This window comes from Bos indicus x Bos taurus, chromosome 7 (assembly GCF_003369695.1).
Source record: "Bos indicus x Bos taurus breed Angus x Brahman F1 hybrid chromosome 7, Bos_hybrid_MaternalHap_v2.0, whole genome shotgun sequence".
NCBI classification, from domain to species: domain Eukaryota; kingdom Metazoa; phylum Chordata; class Mammalia; order Artiodactyla; family Bovidae; genus Bos; species Bos indicus x Bos taurus.
Window position 1 is genome coordinate 74,247,471 of NC_040082.1, and position 20,251 is coordinate 74,267,721.

The window sequence follows — 20,251 nt, forward strand, 5'->3', positions numbered from 1 at the left end:
GAATCACTTCTCCAACTGTAGTCATCATTTTACAATTTATCTATATTGTGAGATCCTATTTTTATATCAAGGTTTCTTATCTCTAGATAGACTTACTGCTCAATTAGCACTTTGATAAAATATTCCCTTACTATTCTTAAAAGTCTCAGTTACAAATACATAAGGACATAAAACGGAGCTTGGTAAACTGAAAATAAACTTTACCTTAATATTTCCCTCTTCTCATAAAACAGCACAATGTGTAGCTGAACAGAAAAGATAGGTAATGAAAAAAAGGAATTTGGGGGCTTAGGATTCATTGATCTTCTGGAATCTATTGTATCCTCTGTACTGGCCACAAGCAACTCTCTCACCTTGCCAGAGATGAACCTCGTTGTTCTTTCTGGTTATACAAAGACTACCTGGGCTCTTATCTCTGAAAATACCATTTTCCTTGCCTCTAGGAAGATCACCAGAGTCAACTTCCAGCATAACCAGAAAAGTATAGTTCGTGGCCTGGAGGAAATGAATTACACCCAGAAGGAACTGCAGGAGTTGACTATTGTACACTAACAGCCCTAGAGGAACATGTGAAGGAGGGGTGAATGCAATACAGGTTTATGAAGTATGTCTTACATGTAGTCTGGGACTAGTAGAATTAGAATCACCTACAAAATTGTTAGAAAGGAGAATTATTTGGCTCTACCCCAGAAGTATAGAATCTGAAACTCTGGGAGAGACACCCAGTGATCTGTGTTCCAAAAAGCTTCCAGATGCCTCTGATGCTGCAGCAATTTGAGAACCACTGTTCTGTCCCACTTCACATCCTTTTAGCCTCTGGATGCCTTGTTGTAATCACTTCTTGGGGCCAGCCACTCTTGGTGGGCGCCAACAAACCTGCACAGCTAGAACCTGACAGTGACTCCCTCATGCTTCTGTCTTGCTCCTCATGCCTCCCATCTTAGGGCCTACTTTTGTATCCCAAAGGCACAGAAAGAGTATGGGGTTCCTCTCAATGCCCGGACACAGGCAGTCTGAAAGTCTAGGGAATTCTCAGCTTCCCTAAGGATACATATTTGGACAAATGAGAGATAGAAACTGGGAAATATATTCTTCTCATTTCCTCCCTCTGGATAGACTCTTTTGAGATGAAGTTTGTATGTATTCTTAGAGAACAGGTCTATGACATGAATCCAGATGGTCACAATAAAGGACAGAAATGGTATGGACCTAACAGAAACAGAAAATATTAAGAAGAGGTGGCAAGAATACACAGAAGAACTATACAAAAAAAGATTTTCATGACCCAGGTAATCATGATGGTGTGATCACCCACCTAGAGCCAGATCCTGGACTGCAAAGTCAAGTGGGCCTTAGGAAGCATCACTACGAACAAAGCTAATGGAGCTGATATAACTCCAGGTTGAGCTATTTCTAATCCTGAAAGATGATGCTGTGAAAGTGCTGCAATCGATATGCCAGCAAATTTGGAAAACTCAGCAGTGGTCACAGGACTGGGAAAGGTCAGTTGTCATTCCAATTCCAAGGAAAGGCAATGCCAAAGAATGCTCAAACTACCACATAACTGCACTCATCTCATGCTAGCAAAATAATGCTCAAAATTTTCCAAGCCAGGCTTCAACAGAACTGTGAACTTCCAGATAGTCAAGCTGGATTTAGAAAAGGCAGAGGAACCAGAGATCAAATTGCCAATATCCATTGGATCATTGAAAAAGCAAAAGAGTTCCAGAAAAGCATCTACTTTTTCTTTATTGACTACACCAAAGCCTTTGCCTTGTGGGTCAAAACAAACTGTGGAAAATTCTTAGAGAGATGGGACCACCTTATCTGCCTCCTGAGAAATGTGTGTGCAGGTCAAGAAGCAAGAGTTAGAACCAGACATGGAAGAAGAGACTGGTTCCAAATAGGGAAAGGAGTACATCAAGGCTGTATATTGTCACCCTGCTTTTTTAACTTAAATGCAGAGTACATCTTGAGAAATGCCTGGCTGGCTGAAGTACAAGCTGAAATCGAGATTGCTGGGAGAAATATCAAGAACCTCAGATATGCAGATGATTATTGCAGAAAGCAAAGAACTAAAGAGCCTCTTGATGAAAGTAAAAGAGGAGAGTGAAAAAGTTGGTTTAAAACTCAACATTCATAAAATTAAGATCATGGCAACCAGTTCCATTGCTTCATGGCAAATAGATGTGAAAGCAATGGAAACAGTGAGAGACTTTATTTTTTTGAGTGGCAAAATCACTGCAGATGGTAACTGCAGCCATAAAATGAAAAGATGCTTGGTCCTTGGAAGAAAAGCTACGATACCCTAGACAGCATATTAAAAAGCACAGACATTACTTTGCAAACAATGGTCCATCTACTCAAAGCTATGGTTTTTCCAGTAGTCGTGTATGGATGTGAGAGCTGGACTACAAAGAAAGCTGAGCGCCAAAGAATTGATGGTTTTGAACTGTGGTGTTGGAGAGGACTCTTGAGAGTCCCTTGGACTGCAAGGAGATCCAACCAGTCCATCATAGGGGAAATCAGTCCTGAATATTCATTGGAAGAACTAATGCTGAAGCTGAAACTCCAATACTTTGGCCACCTGATGTGAAGAACTGACCAATTGGAAAAGACCCTGATGCTGGGAAAGATTGAAGGCAGGAGGAGAAGAGGATGACAGAGAAGGAAATTGTTGGATGGCATCACTGACTTGATGGACATGAGTTCGAGCAAGCTCTGGGAGTTGGTGATGGACAAGGAAATCTGGCATGCTGCAGTCCATGGGGTCCCAAAGAGTTGGACATGACTGAGTGACTGAACTGAACTGTATGAATTAATCTATACATTTTTGGAATCTCTTTTCTTCCCCAGTTCTAAAAGTTGGCAGGCCTATGAGATGAATTCTGTTTATTATTTCTTGTATGTCTTTTCTATTTCATATATGATTTCATTTGTCTCATTTTATTTTAAATAGCATTTACATGTAGGCAGTTCCCCAAATCTTTTTGTCCTAACTCAGTTTTTCTGAAGTTTAATATACATGTCCACCTGAGTTGAATACCTGTTACCCTTGCTTCAGCTCTCTGTCCATAAAATATGCAACTTGCACACATAAGCCTTTTCTTTGCATGAGTCAGATCACATGATTCATGTATGAAAAAGCTTCCAGTAGCTTTTCATCTCACACAGAATGCAGTCTAGACTTCTTGCCCTAACCATCAAGGCTCTGGATGGCTCCCCATCACAGGTCCACATTTTCTTTTCATTCATACCACTATAGTCTTTGTTTCTTTCTCTGTATTCATACTGCACATTGCACGTTCCTCAAACAAGCTAGGTGTGTGCCTACCCCAAGCATGCTTTTTCTCCTTCAGTCTCTGAGTGAAATTTGTTCATGTTCTTTTATTTTTTTTTGATGTATAATTGATTTATAATAATATATTAGTTTCAGAAGTAAAGCATAGTGATAGCATTTTTATAGACTATACACCATTTAATGTTACTACAAAACAATGGTTATTTTCCATGTTCTGTACAATAATTTCGTGTTCCTTATCTATTTTATACAAAATAGTTTGTATCTGTTAATCCCACACCCTTATGTTGAACCTTGCTCCATGTGTTTGTCCACTAGTAAGCATTAGTTCTATCTGTGAGGCTGTTTCAGTTTTGTTATATTTATTCAAAATATTTATTAAAATATTTTAGATTCCACATATATGTGATAACACAGAGTATTTACCTTTTTCACTCTGACATTTCACGAAACATGATACTCTCCAAGACCATCTATATGGTTGCAAATGGCAGAATTTAATTTTTTATGGCTGAGTCAGTTCAGTTCAGTTCAGTCGCTCAGTCATGTCTGACTCCTTGCGACCCCATGAATCGTAGCATGCCAGGCCTCCCTGTGACCACCAACTCCCAGAGTTTACTCAAACTCGTGTCCATCGAGTCAGTGATGCCATCCATCATCTTCTGTCTTCTGCCGTCCCCTTCTCCTCCTGCCCCCAATCCCTCCCAGCATCAGAGTATTTTCAAATGAGTCAACTCTTTGCATGAGGTGGCCAAAGTATTGGAGCTTCAGCTTCAGCATCATTCCTTCCAAAGAAATCCCAGGGCTGATCTCCTTCAGAATGGACTGGTTGGATCTCCTTGCAGTCCAAGGGACTCTCAAGAGTCTTCTCCAACACCACAGTTCAAAAGCATCAATTCTTTGGCGCTCAGCTTTCTTCACAGTCCAACTCTCGCATCCATACATGACCACTGGAAAACCATAGCCTTGACTAGACAGACCTTTGTTGGCAAAGTAATATCTCTGCTTTTGAATATGCTATCTGGGTTGGTCATAGCTTTTCTTCCAAGGAGTAAATGTCTTTTAATTTCATGGCTGAAGTCACCATCTGCAGTGATTTTGGAGCCCAAAAAAATAAAGTCTGACACTGTTTCCACTGTTTCCCCATCTATTTCCCATGAAGTGATGGGACCAGATGCCATGATCTTCATTTTCTGAATGTTAAGCTTTAAGCCAACTTTTTTACTCTCCTCCTTCACTTTCGTCAAAAGGCTTTTGAGTTCCTCTTCATTTTCTGCCATAAGGGTGGTGTCATCTGCATATCTGAGGTTATTGACATTTCTCCCAGCAATCTTGATTCCAGCTTGTGGTTCTTCCAGCCCAGCGTTTCTCATGATGTACTCTGCATTTAAGTTAAAAAAGCAGGGTGACAATATACAGCCTTGACGTACTCCTTTTCCTATTTGGAACCAGTCTGTTGTTCCATGTCCAGTTCTAACTGTTGCTCCCTGACCTGCCTATAGGTTTCTCAAGAGGCAGGTCAGGTGGTCTGGTATTCCCATCTTTTTCAGAATTTTCCACAGTTTATGGTGATCCACACAGTCAAAGGCTTTGGCATAATCAATAAAGCAGAAATAGATAGATTATGGCTGAGTAATATTCTATTATATATATAACACATATTCTTAATGTATTTATCTTTTGATGAGCACAGACTCCTCCCATATCTGGGTTATTATAAATAGTGCTATGTGAACATTGGGGTACATGTATATTTTCAAATTAGCATTTTAATTTTCTTTGGATTGATACCCTGAGTGAAATTGTTGCATAATACTGAAATTCTATTTTTAGTTTATTGAGGAATCCCCACACTGTTTTCCAAAGTGGCTGCACCGGTGTACATTCCCACCAACAGAGTATGAAGGTTCCCTTTTACCCACATTCTCACCAACACTTTTTATTCATAGACTTTTTGATGATAAAAAATCAAATACTAGTTTAAATGCAGGTTAAAACTGCAATAAGCTGCCATCTTCCACCATTCTGACTAGTGGAAGGTGATATCTTATGATAGTTTTAACTTGCATTCCCCTTATTTCTGATGTCCTCTTTTCATGTGCCTGGAGAAGGAGGAGCTAGGGCAGATGCCAAATTTGAGCCAGGGCTTCTCCTCTGCTCAGTGGCTGTCACCAACCTACCAGGGCAGGCTCCAAGGCACTGAATCAGAAGCCCTGAGGTTAGGTCCAATCTGTCTCTGTCACCTTCAAGACTGGGCTCTCCTTCCTCCTAGCACCAGCACCCTTGCTGTGGAGGGGAGCAGTGCTTCAGTAAGAGGGGCCCCTGCAGACTTTAGGCATGCATTGTGGTGTGGGTTGTGGAGGCTCCAGGTGGAGGTCAGGGCTGCTTCTGACTCCAGTAGCAGCTACCCTGCCTTATTCCATGGATCTGAGTCTTCTTTGGATCTGAGTCTCCTTCTTTCCTCATATCTGATTTCTTGGCTTTTCCTCTGGCACCTTCACCCTGGGGTAGGACTGCCCCACCCTGCAGGGCTCTAGGCATGTGTAGGGTTGGGGCTGTGGTGGTCCAACTACAGACAGAGTGTGGGGATGCTTCTGATGAACTTCCTGTGCAGGCGCCAGTAATGTCCACCCAGATGCTGCCTTGAGTCTGAGCCATCTCTGTGTGTCACGGCCAACTCCTTTCTTTCTTTGTGGCAGCCCTTGCTCCAGTGTGGTGCTGCAGTGTGAAGTAAGTGGGGCTGGGGTATTAGCTCAGCTTAGGCTGGGTTGCATGGCAGGTTGGTGGTGGGAAACCTGCCCTCCACACACTCATTTTCACTCCACCCTCTCCACCCTTCTTTAGGAGCTAACTAGGGCACACACAGTCCTCACAAGCAGAATTCAAGATTCCCACAGAATAATAGGATTCCTGTTGGGCACATGGGCCCTCCATCCAGCCAAAGGGACTCATCCTCCCTATGTTGGACATCAGAACTAGGTGCCCAATATTTAGTGTGAACTGCTAACTCCCCAGCAAGGATCTCAGCCCTTATATCCTTCCTTTCTCTCTGAGTCCCCTCTCAGGAGCACAGGTTCCAACCTGATCCCTTCTCTTCCCTGCCTACTTATTCCACGTGGATCATTTTTTACAGTCTTGTTTGTACAGGGGTATTTCTAACAGTTTCCACTTAGTTTTCATTGAGAATTGTTTCATGTTTAGATGTACTTTTGATGTATTCCTGGGAGGGAGTGAATTCCATGTCGTTGTCTCTTTTTTGTGGGGGGAATGAGGTAGAGCCTCCAATAGACAAAAATGTAGCTGGGATGCGGCAAAGCCCTACTTCCCAGGGAAGGCTAGGTAGACATGCTCCAACAAGAAAGTTGATGGATTATGGGAATGTGCAGCCATAACAACCCTTGTAAGAGCCACTCAGAACCCTGATGCAGCTTTTTTTTTTTTTTTGGTCATTCATGTCATGATTCAATATAGGCACCTCAGTGTCAATTTTCATACTTCCCAGGGAAGGCTAGGTAGACATGCTCCAACAAGAAAGTTGATGGATTATGGGAATGTGCAGCCGTAACAACCCTTCTAAGAGCCACTCAGAACCCTGATGCACCTTTTTTTTTTTTTTTTCCGGTCATTCATGTCATGATTCAAATATAGGCACCTCGATGTCAATTTTCAAAGAGATTCCGCAGACCACTCTACCGGAAAATAAAGCTCTCAAGTCACTGCCTATGAAATATTGTATTGTTTTGTCTCCATAATAACACTTAAAACCATCTGATATAATCCTGGTTTTATTATTTTCTTTAATTTTCTGTCTTCCTATCATACTGAAATAGAAGTTTTAGGGAAATAGTCATTTTGTCTACTTCTGTTTAGATCAGCACGGCATCTCTATAATCTTGAATAGAGGGAGTAATTCAATAAGCTTTTGTGAAATGCATTACATAATTGACTTGGGAGCTTCCTGGGTGGTGCAGTGGTAAAGCATCTGCCTGCCACTGCAGGAGATGCAACAGGTGTGGATTTCATCCCTGGGTTGGGAAGATCTCCTAGAGTAGGAAATGGCAACACACTCTAGTACTCTTGCTGGAAAGTTCCATCGACAGAGAAGCCTGGTAGGCTACAGTCCATGGGGTGGCAAAAAAGGGACATAACTGAGCAACTGAGAAAGCACATGCATAATTGACTTGAGTCTTTATACTGCTATAAATCTGAGACTGTTGTTTTGTGAGGAATCAGGACATCAGTACATTATTTGACTTCCTAGCTTTATTCCTCCCATAATTTATTTCTCAATTTAAATTAAAAATCTTTCATAGGTAAATCCTTTGCACAGTTCCAAGATTTAAAAGCTATGTGTGTGTGTATATCTATATATCTATATATCTATATATATATCTTTCCCACATCTCTTTCCTGTCTCTTTTCTTCCCACTTCTATCACTCAGATAGGGGACAACTAGTTTTAGCTTCCTGTGAGTGCTTTCAGAGTTCTCTGTGTATAAACAAATAACTACAAATAAATAGTCTTATTTTCTACCTTTTTTTAAACACAAAAAGTAGCATAGTATAAATACTGTCTTGACTTACACTTTTTTCATTTAATCATATATATCCTGAAGATCTTAAGGGAGTGCTCTGATTCTTCCTATAGCTGTATCATATTCCCATTGAGTAAATGCACTGTAATTAATTTAACCAGTCTTACTCCCCTGTCAATGGAACTTTGATTTCTTCCCATTCTTTCACTTTTAATAATAATAATGATGCAACGATTCACCTTATCCATACTTCATTATGCACATGAACAGGTTTCTAGGACACTCCACAAATTGGAACTGCTGTGACAAAAGATACATGCCTTTGTACTTTTGACAGATATTGCTAACTTGCTCTCTAAAAACTTTGTACAGATTTTGCCCATCAGCTATGTATGATGATAACTGTTTCTTCACAGCTTTGCCAACAGGAAGTTTTATCAAGTATTTGGATTTTTGCCAATCTTATAGATAAAAAGGGAATAATTTATCTTATTATGATTAGTGTTTGAACATTTTAAAATATGTATAAAAGCCATTTGTATTCTCTTTTCTGCAAACAATAGTCTTTGCCAAAATTTTTCTACTTAATTAATGTATTAATTCACCCAATATTTATTATGTGTTGTGCAGTGTTCTATGTGCTCATGACACAGCAAATGTTTGTATTAGAGATATACATTACAAAAGTACTTATGTTTATTTTCACTTTGTTTATGTTCTCCTTTTGGCCCTGCATTGATTGCATTATATAATGTAATTTTTACCTTTCTCTAAACTTTATTAAAGAAGCTTCAGTATCAACCTGCATACAAAGTATATAATCTTTGCAGTACTGAATAAGTACCTCACCTTCAGGAAATATTTTCTTTGCCTTCAAAGAACTGTTACCACGGGGCCTCTATTCACTCTCTCCTCTGTTCTTCCTCTTGTGCACCTTCTGCCAAATCTCACCTACTTACAGTCAGTACATATTTATTTGTTACATGCGTAGTATATTCCTCTCCTAGTTTCATTGAAAATGGAGTGTGTAGGAAAAAATCTTTATTGCTTTTATATAATTTCCAGGAGGATATAATCTCCAGGAGGAGCAGGGGTGGGGCAGGCATGTGATATAAACAGCCACACTCTATTTATTTATTTTTATAAAATGCATGTAATTATACATCTACAAATAGCCATAGTTATAGAAAGAGCCAGAAAAGCAGTTTTGGCTGTTCGCAAAGAGGCTGGGTAGGATTGATGACAGGAATATTCATTCTTAAGAAGGCACTGATACTGAAAGTGAATTCTCCTGTTAGATAATTGTCCAGAAGGGCTAAGACAAAAAGTACAAAATGGCAGAAAAAATCTTACCTTTAAGACAATGTAATTCTACCTAAAGTACTTCTCCAATATCTTCACTAACAAGAGTTAAGAAATAAAGATTTTTTTAAAAAAGCTTATACCTCAAGTAGAAATGAGAATCCAGTGAAACTTACAGCATCAATAAACATTGACTATAATGTTTAGCTACAGCTTGGGTAAAAAAGTGAAGCTTCGGTTTCTTAATTGACTTTTTGTATCTTAAAAAGTCAGCATTGATTTTTGCAGGGCACATACAACAGTTTACACGTAGTGGTGGTTCTAATACAAAAAGTACGTGGGATGTTCTCTTTTTCTCAACTAGTCTTTATGGTCAGGTAGCCTTCTGAAATTAAAGGATGCTTACTCCTTGGAAGAAAAATTATGACCAACCTAGATAGCATATTGAAAAGCAGAGACATTATTTTGCCAACAAAGGTCTGTCTAGTCAAGGTATGGTTTTTCCAGTAGTCATGTACGGATGGGAGAGTTGGACTGTAAAGAAGGCTGAGCGCCGAAGAATTGACGCTTCTGAACTGTGGTGTTGGAGAAGTGTGGTGTTGGACTGAAAGGAGATCCAGCCAGTCCATTCTAGAGGAGATCAGCCCTGGGTGTTCTTTGGAAGGAATGATGCTGAAGCTGAGGCTCCAATATTTTGGCTACCTCATGCAAAGAGTTGACTCAATGGAAAAGACTCTGATGCTGGGAGGGATTGGGGGCAGGAGGAGAAGGGGACGACAGAGGATGGAATGGCTGGATGGCATCACTGACTGGATGGACATGAGTTTGAGTGAACTCCAGGAGTTGGTGATGGACAGGGAGGCCTGGTGTGCTGCAATTCATGCGGTCTCAGAGTTGAACACGACTGAGCGACTGAACTGAACTGAGTAGCCTTCTGTAGCCAGTTATCATTCTGATTGGAAGGCTGGCAGTCCTCAGTAGAGCTGAGGAAGACAAGAGGGGAACTGAGCTAGGACATAGGCATTGATATATCAAGAGCTTTATTTTGATCCTAGTAAAGTCCACTTAGCTGTATTCCTTATACGTTTTTGGTTTTATAATCCCTCCCAAGAAAACTAAAGTGAATTCACTTATCTTCTCTCTTTATAAAATTGGAACCTCATGGAAATAGTTCTGAAACATAAGATTCCACTTAATGACATGTCCTCAGTAATAAGAATAATAGATGATGCTATCTTTACTTGATACTAGCAGAGTAAGGCTTGTAAGAAAAAGAAACTCTGTTACCATTTGTCATTATATCAGGCTATAGATTTTCAGTGTGATGTGATGGACATAAAAGTAGACAACGGAGATGAGCCAGCATCAGATATAATAAGTAATGAGAAGCCCGTGTTTGAAATAATTTAATTCATTAAAAAAGCTTTTAAAGTAACTTTCTTTATCCTGCTGTTTACAGACTATATAGAGCTGAATACCAAAGGGATCTCTGTTATCTGAGGTCCAGAAATTTCTAATTTCAGCAAACGCAAGTCAGGTATTTCTTTATTATTCATTTGAAAAACCTTTAGCAGAAAATGAAGGGGCATGGCAACCCACTCCAGTATTCTTGCCTGAAAAATCCCATGGACAGAGGAGCCTGGCAGGCTACAGGTCATGGGGTCACACAGAGTTGGACATGACTGAAACAACTTAGCTTACATGCACAGAATGCTGCAAAACATAGCTGTAAGTTTATTTATTTGTCTGGAACTTACTCCTGTCCCTAAATCTAACAATGAATAATATCTTTCAATTTCATGTTCTTTTTCTTGATATTACACACATTATACCAAATGATGATATCCTCTGGTCTTCAGAGAAGACTACTAACAGAATTTACTAATGGCCCAAACTCTATATCTATGTAATCAAGCCAGTGTTTTTGAAAATAAGTTGAGATCAATGGGAAACTGATACCCAGATAATGAAATAACAGCAAGCATCTTTATAATTCAGATGGGCAAAATTTGATTTTCTGCTGTGCCCTGTGTCTCTCAAACACAGGCATTAGCATTTTCAATGGTATTGCACTCATGAGAAGTAAATTGTCATGTACTGAATAATAATCAGAGAAATAAATAAACTTTATTTTGTATGATACTGTTGAAATTTTTTTCTATATATAAGAGGTATATTCTGCATCTGAATTCGGTTTACACATAACCTAGAAAACCATTGAATTAAAGTACTTACTTAGAACATTCAGAACAACAAACACCCTGACTGGATAAGAATGATAATTTGAAGACAGAGCACATCATGACTAGAATAATTGGTAAGTTGTCCATACTTTGAAAATAGAAGAGAGTTAGAAAATAAGTGAGTATAAGCGTGTACATGTATTGTAATGGAATGTTCTGGATTTATTGTGCCAATGATCACACTAAAATTAAGTGTAAATTATTATTTGTACATATATGAATCCATAATATTGACTTTCTGATCAAATATTTTCTTATCTCATTTAAAAAGTATCCATTTTTTGTTATTCCCATATTTTTTAGTCACAATAAATACTAGAATCTTCCCTGTTATATAATACTTAGATAATTCTTCAATGGTTTTATATTCACACCTAAGTATAAAGTTACGGGCTCCTCAGGTGGTGCTAGTGGTAAAGAACCTGCTTGACAATGCGGGAGACACAAGAGACACTGGTTCAGTCCCTGGGTTGGGAAGATTCCATGTAACCATGGAAGAGGGCATGGCGACTAACTTACTCCAATATTCTTAGACTTCCCTGGTGGCTCAGACAATAAGAATCTGCCCATAAGGTGGGAGACCCAGGTTCAATCCCTTGGTTGGGAAGATTCCCTGGAGAAGGAAATAGCAATCCACTCCAGTATGCTTGCTTAGAGAATTCCATGGACAGAGGAACCTGGTAAGCTACAGTCCATGGGGTTGCAAAGAGTCAGACATTACTGAGCGACTACACTTTCACATGAAGTTATGGTATACTAGGAATTCATAATTCTTTCAGTTCAGTTCAGTTCAGTCGCTCAGTTGTGTCCGATTCTTTGCGACCCCATGAATCGCAGCACGCCAGGCATCCCTGTCTATCACCAACTCCCGGAGTCTACTCAGACTCACGTCCAAGGAGTTAGTGATGCCATCCAGCCATCTCATCCTCTGTCGTCCCCTTCTCCTCCTGCCCCCAATCCCTCCCAGCATCAGTCTTTTCCAACAAGTCAACTCTTCACATGAGGTGGCCAAAATACTGGAGTTTCAGCTTTAGCATCATTCCTTCCAAAAAATCCCAGGGCTGATCTCCTTCAGAATGGACTGGTTGGATCTCCTTGCAGTCCAAGGGACTCTCAAGAGTCTTCTCCAACACCACAGTTCAAAAGCATCAATTCTTCAGTACTCAGCCTTCTTCACAGTCCAACTGTCACATCCATACATGACCACTGGAAAAACCATAGCCTTGACTAGATGGACCTTTGTTGGCAAAGTAATGTCTCTGCTTTTCAATATGCTATCTAGGTTGGTCATAACTTTTCTTCCAAGGAGTAAGCGTAAGAAACAATAAAGCTGCAGTAAAAAGATGGAAAATTTGAAAATGCCGATTCTGAATTCAGTTCAGGTATTCTGGACTTTCTGTTAAGGTATGTTTCATTTCAGACTAATAAAAAGGACCTGACTAAACTGGTCTCTCTCCCTCTTGATTTATAAAAGGTGTTTTTTGTTTTTTTTTTTAATCCCAGCAAAGGTTTACAAAGTATTTTTTATTGCATTACTTATATCAATTATGTATGGCTCCAAAAAAGTCATTATGTTTACTTTATAAGGCATATGATTAAAATTTTATCCTAGAGGCAAATGATTCATATTTCTACCCCTACATATATTCCTATAATTATTTATTTTTAGCCTTTCATTAGTTCATGTTCTGAGTACAAGTATACCGCCTAAGTGATCTCTACTCCTAGGTTTCATTGTTTCCCAAATCCATACAATTGGATTAAGTCCTAAAATATGCAGTCTTTAGTTTCTCTCATCACATAAGCAATAGCAGATCATTCATATTATCTTTAACCATTTTTCACATCACATTTTAAAAATTACAAAAGCACTTAATGGTTATTTGAGAGTCAAGGACTTAAATATCTTTGACTTACTGAAAGCCTTATATCTTATATATTTCCTCTGAAAAGCTTTGTCACTCAAGGCTAACTTCAGGTGTTGGGGGTATTTATCCGGTGGCAACACGACTATAAACATCTCTCACTGCCCTCTTTGCCAACCCTTGATGCTATTTATTGGTAAGAGTCATGGTTTTGCTATGAAATAGTCGTGTTTGGAATGGCAGGCTGCTTCATCCTGTCAAATGGATGACAGTTAGCCTGGAAGGCAGCTATGCATGTAAATTAATCAACCTTACTTTATTTGCCCAAGTACATCTTCTGTTTCTTTGGAACTGAAGAAAAATCCAGTCATTTTCCAATGCACTGTGCAGTGAATTTAGACCTGGGAGATTTTTGTAGATTTGTCTGTTTTCTTCTCCAGTCTAGGGGCACAGTTGACATTATTGTCCTGTTGAGCACTTTTTGAAACCATTTGTGGATCAAGAAAAGTGGTGTAATTGACTCTTCTTACAAATTTTCTGGAAGAGTTTGTTAGGTTTCCCAGGAACACAAAAATTTGAATTTCTTTGGTTCCCCATTGCCTTGTATTCTAGGTTCTCAAACTTTGATCCTTGAAAAGCTGCAACACAGTCATCTTCCCAATTAGAACTGTGGGGTTGAGACTAAGGAAACTAATTTACACATGAATTTTCATTGAACAGTTTAAGTCCAGACACTTTACCTTTATTCTGCTGCTGCTGCTAAGTCACTTCAGTTGTGCCCGACTCTGTGCAACCCCATGGACAGCAGCCCACCAGGCTCCTCTGTCCACTGAATTCTCCAGGCAAGGGTACCTTTATAGTCTGGTTCTAACTAATATTCTGCTATTCCTGTGGTTACTTTGCCTTCCAGGCATACTAAACTTTTCACATTCTTTGGCATATCATCCTCTCTCTCTCTCTTCTATGCCTTTGTGGTTTTCACTACTTAGCCTGCCCACTGCCTTATGTGTTTGAGAAACTCTTGCTCATTCTATAAAATCCATTTTGAATATTTTGTTCCCTAGTAGAGGCTGTAACTCCATCTTTTATGCACCTACAACTCTTTGTATTTCTAGCATCACATTTTTGTGCATTAGGCAATTAAGTATTGGAGGAAAAGGGAATGACAGAGGATGAGATGGCTGGATGGCATCACTGACTCGATGGACGTGAGTCTGAGTGAACTCCGGGAGTTGGTGATGGACAGGGAGGCCTGGTGTGCTGCGATTCATGGGGTCGCAAAGAGTCGGACACGACTGAGAGACTGAACTGAACTGAACTGAATCAGATTCACTTTTAGATTTTGAATTCTCAAGGATGAGGATCATTTCTGTTTTTTAACCTTTCTAAGTATTGGATTTCTTTTCTAATAAAATTTATTATATTTGTAACAATCTGCTATACTCAAGCTTTGAAAGTACTTTAGATATTTTATAGAGAGATGAATGCTTTCCATAGTATATAATGTGACTTTTGCACACTTACTCCCTTAAATGTGTCTATATCTTTTAATTTACAGTACATTTTTAGAGCTTTCCAAAATTATACATGTAGCAAATCATGAGTTCATAAATCTCAGTTTCGTTCATTAAAATACATTGGATAAAAAAATATCCTTTGTAGCCTTGAGATACCTGCCAGTCACTTGTTATCACTCAGATTCAGTTTGCAAGTTATTTTGAAGAGATATATTATTTCTTCAAAAGTTCCTTTAAGCAGTTGTTTTCTATTAATGAACCTTGATAGGATCCATCAGAGATCCATTCTTTCATTACCTTTTCTCCCAGTTGAACCAAAACCATTTACTTTTTATAAGTCTGCCAAGAAGGAGAGTCTATGGCCTGAATCATTTCTGTAATTAACAATAGTCACTACCAAGACAATTTTATGTATTTTTAATATGGCTCATTCTGTGTAAATCCATTTTCTTTATTCTTGTTTTCCAGGACTTTCTGGAAAACAAGAAGTTATAATCCTCTGCTTTAACAGTCTCCAGACATAGTCTCAGTTTCTTTAGCTCCTGAAACGCCTCCTATATTCCAATTGTTTATCATCTGTGTAGCTCTTCTCTGAACACTACTCTGACTTCCTTAACAGAAGGAAGTTTTTTGGAACTTGGTCACAAACAAAACTGCATTTTTGTATAGTACACCTTTAGAATCACATATTTTCCAGAACATTCTTTACTGGAAACTGTCCTATATGTCCCAAAGATGATTAACATAAATAATTAAAAATACAAGAGATTGTTTTTTTCATATTTAGTTTCTTGTTACTGTATAGCAGTACAACTGATTTTTGCATGTTGATTTTGCATCCTCAACTGAGTTTATTAGTGCTAACAGATTTTTTTGTTTGTTTGCTTTGGATATGTGGCATCATTAGGATTTTGTGCACATAACATCATGTCATCTGCAAGCAGAGATAATTTTATTTCTTCCTCTCTGATTTGGATGAAATTTATTTATTTTTCCATTTATAGTAAGATAAAAAGAATAAAATATTTAGGAATACCTTAACTAAGAAGATGGAATATCCATATATATATGACTAAAAAATATTGATAAAAATTGAAGACAAATAAATGGAAAGAAATCTCATGTTTATGGATTAGAGATGTTATATTATTAAGATATCCTTATTATCCAATCTACAGATTAACTGAAGTCCTCATCAGAATCCCATTGGCATTTTTTTTTTTTTTACAGAAAGAATAAAAACAATCTAAAATTCATATGAGTTGCAGAGAACTTCAAGAACTGTGATATTATGTGTAAAGATCAAGGATATGTAGTTAAAGGTGAAAATTTAGATTTATAAGGCAGTCTGAATTTATATCTGTTGACTTTTACTTACTCCTTGATATCTGGTCTTTTTTATTAGTTTATTTTCTCAGTTAGAATTTCATCAGCTGGACAGCAACAACAATGCCTAGGCCTTTGTATTGTTATGGAGGAAGTGCTTGCCATGAGCAGATGAATTAAGAACCAAAGTGGAGAGGACAGAAAGAAACATTTTCTGGACCTCTTAGAAATGTTTAATCAAAAAAGTAGTCAATGTCTTGTCTAATCAAAAGTGTAGTCTATCTGTCAGTGGGAAAAGGAGAGAAAACTTACAAGGAACACGTGGTTGTGGGAACTAATGATGGAAGTCTGCAATCCAGAGGAAAGATGGTCAGGAAGGCAAGATCATGAGCAGACTGAAACCCCCATGGACCCTGAATGAAGCTGTTTTCAGAAGTAATAAGGAAAGGAAAATCCAGTAAAGGAAAAATAAATTGTAGATCACCAATTGTTGGAATATGTCTCAGGAGGTGCCTAAGTCTGCTTTTAAAAGGCTTCTACTGATTGTCAGGTCCACCAGCGTAGCCTCTCTTACTTCAAGTCAGCTAATTAGCACTTTAATAACTTCTGCATAGTCCCCTCACAGCAGTGCCCATGTTAGTGTTTGATTGAAGAACCAGAAGATGATGTGTATACAGTATTACAAAAATAGCTGCTATACTCCTTTTCATCACTGTAGTAATTAATTTGATGCAGCAAAAAGGCCATCACAGATAGATTTGTGTTATTCTAGATTTTTCCACTGGGCATTTTCCTCATTCACAATCTACCTGAGGTTTCTCTGACTATTCAAATTGTGGGGATAGAATTCATGGGTCTGATCTTCACCACTTGCAGGCCAGCCTATAGATCAAACTGTTAATACTAGATCCTAAATTTTTTAAAAAATGGATGGCATAAAATTTGAACTGGAAGAAATCTTAGACATCACTGTGCTTACTTGCTCATTCATCAATGAGGTTAAGTTATATTTCTGTTGTTAAAGTGCCATCTAGTAATAGAGTCCTATCTAACAGCCTTATATTATAGCATACCATATATCCTGACCTGCCTCTTGAGAAACCTATATGCAGGTCAGGAAGCAACAGTTAGAACTGGACATGGAACAACAGACTGGTTCCAAATAGGAAAAGGAGTATGTCAAGGCTGTATATTGTCACCCTGCTTTTTTAACTTATATGCAGAGTACATCATGAGAAACACTGGACTGGAAGAAGCACAAGCTGGAATCAAGATTGCTGGGAGAAATATCAATAACCTCAGATATGCAGACGACACCACCCTTAATGCAGAAAGTGAAGAGGAACTCAAAAGCCTCTTGATGAAAGTGAAAGACGAGAGTGGAAAAGTTGGCTTAAAGCTCAACATTCAGAAAACAAGGATCATGGCATCTGGTCCCATCACTTCATGGGAAATAGATGGGGAAATAGTGGAAACAGCATCAGACTTTATTTTTTTGGGCTCCAAAATCACTGCAGATGGTGACTGCAGCCATGAAATTAAAAGACGCTTACTCCTTGGAAGGAAAGTTATGACCAACCTAGATAGCATATTGAAAAGCAGAGACATTACTTTGCCAATAAAAATCTGTCTAGTCAAGGCTATGGTTTTTCCAGTGGTCATGTATGGATGTGAGAGTTGGACTGTGAAGAAAGCTGTGCGCTGAAGAATTGATGCTTTTGAACTGTGGTGTTGGATAACACTCTTGAGAGTCCTTTGGACTGCAGGAGATCCAACCAGTCCATTCTGAAGGAGATCAGTCCTGGGTGTTCTTTGGAAGGAATGATGTTGAAGCTGAAACTCCAGTATTTTGGCCACCTCATGCGAAGAGCTGACTCACTGGAAAAGACTCTGATACTTGGAGGGATTGGGGGCAGGAAGAAAAGGGGACGACAGAGAATGAGATGGCTGGATGGCATCATCGACTCCATAGACATGAGTTTGAGTGAACTCCGGGAGTTGGTGATGGACAGGGAGGCCTGGTGTGCTGCGATTCATGGGGTCTCAAAGAGTCGGACACAACTGAGTGACTGAACTGAACCAAACCATATATCTAAGATGTACAGATATCACTCTATGATATTTGCATGTGGAAACAAAGAAAATAGAAATTAATTAACTTCCTCAAGTTGCTGTCAGTAAGAGGGATACAATTCAACACAGGTGGCCTGATTTCAGCTGCCTCTCTGTGCCCTCCTGCCTCCATAAGGCTGAAATATGTATCTTATGACTAATGGTAAAGTAAATTTTTTCCAGTAGTCTTTTATTTATCATGGAAAACTGATCCCAATTTACTTTACCATGAGGCACTTAGGAAAATCAATCACCCAATGCTTTGTTTCATTAGTTCTATTTCTTTCTTCTCTTTTTAAAAAATCTGTTCTTTCTCTCTCAATAAAAATACCTGAAATGTATTACTATCTATGATTTGTTCCTATTTGCTACTTTTCACTACCTTTTTATTCCTTTATGTGACTTAAACAAATAGACGTTACTTAAAAGTTTTTCCAGATACCCTGAGGTTCTTTCCTTTCCTTCACTAACATTCCTAACTATAAAATTTATCAGATTTTGAACCATCTAATAACTACTCTTTCTAAATATCTGAAGCCTAGAATCTTAGTTTAATATTCTTCCCTAATCACACACATTTAAAAACCTTTAGAGGGATGGTACGGGGAGGGAGGAGTGAGGAGGGTTCAGGATGGGGAACACGTGTATACCTGTGGCGGATTCATGTTGATATATGGCAAAACCAATACAATATTGTAAAGTTAAAAAAAAAAACTGAAAAAAAGAATGAGAAAAATAAAAAAATAACAAAAAAATAAAACCTTTAGACGGATGCAGAACATTGGCCTCACGTTTAATCAGATCAGATCAGATCGGATCAGTCACTCAGTCGTGTCTGACTCTGCGACCCCATGAATCGCAGTACGCCAGGCCTCCCTGTCCATCACCAATTCCCGGAGTCCACTGAAACTCATGTCCATCGAGTCGGTGATGCCATCAAGCCATCTCATCCTCTGTCGTCCCCTTCTCCTCTTGCCCCCAATCCCTCCCAGCATCAGAGTCTTTTCCAATGAGTCAACTCTTTGCATGAGATGGCCAAAGTACTGGAGTTTCAGCTTTAGCATTATTCCTTCCAAAGAAATCCCAAGGCTGATCTCCTTCAGAATGGACTGGTTGGATCTCCTTTCAGTCCAGGTGACTCTCAAGAGTCTTCTCCAACACCACAGTTCAAAAGCATCAATTCTTCAGTGCTCAGCCTTCTTCACAGTCCAACTGTCACATCCATACATGACCACTGGAAAAACCATAGCCTTAACTAGATGGAACTTTGTTGGCAAAGTAATGTCTCTGCTTTTCAATATGCTATCTAGGTTGGTCATAACTTTCCTTCCAAGGAGTAAGCGTCTTTTAATTTCATGGCTGCAGTCACCATCTGCAGTGATTTTGGAGCCCAGAAAAATAAAGTCTGACACTGTTTCTACTGTTTCCCCATCTATTTCCCATGAAGTGATGGGACCGGATGCCATGATCTTCATTTTCTGAATGTTGAGCTTTAAGCCAACTTTTTCACTCTCCACTTTCACTTTCATCAAGAGGCTTTTGAGTTCCTCTTCACTTTCTGCATTAAGGGTGGTGTCATCTGCATATCTGAGGTTATTGATATTTCTCCCGGCAATCTTGATTCCAGCTTGTGTTTCTTCCAGTCCAGCGTTTCTCATGATGTACTCTGCATAGAAGTTAAATAAGCAGGGTGACAATATACAGCCTTGACGTACTCCTTTTCCTATTTGGAACCAGTCTGTTGTTCCATGTCCAGTTCTAACTGTTGTTTCCTGACCTGCATACAAATTTCTCAAGAGGCAGGTCAGGTGGTCTGGTATTCCCATATTTAATATGAATCAATAAATTTATTATTTTCTAGCATGACATGGTGGAGAAGGAAATGGCAACCCACTCCAGCATTCTTGCCTAGAGAATCCTTTGTATGGAGGAGCCTCGTGGCCTGCTGTCCACAGGGTCGCACAGAGTTGGACACGACTGAAGTGACTTAGCAGCAGTAACAGCAGCATGACATGGAATACCCAAACTGATAATTCTTATAAAGTGTTTG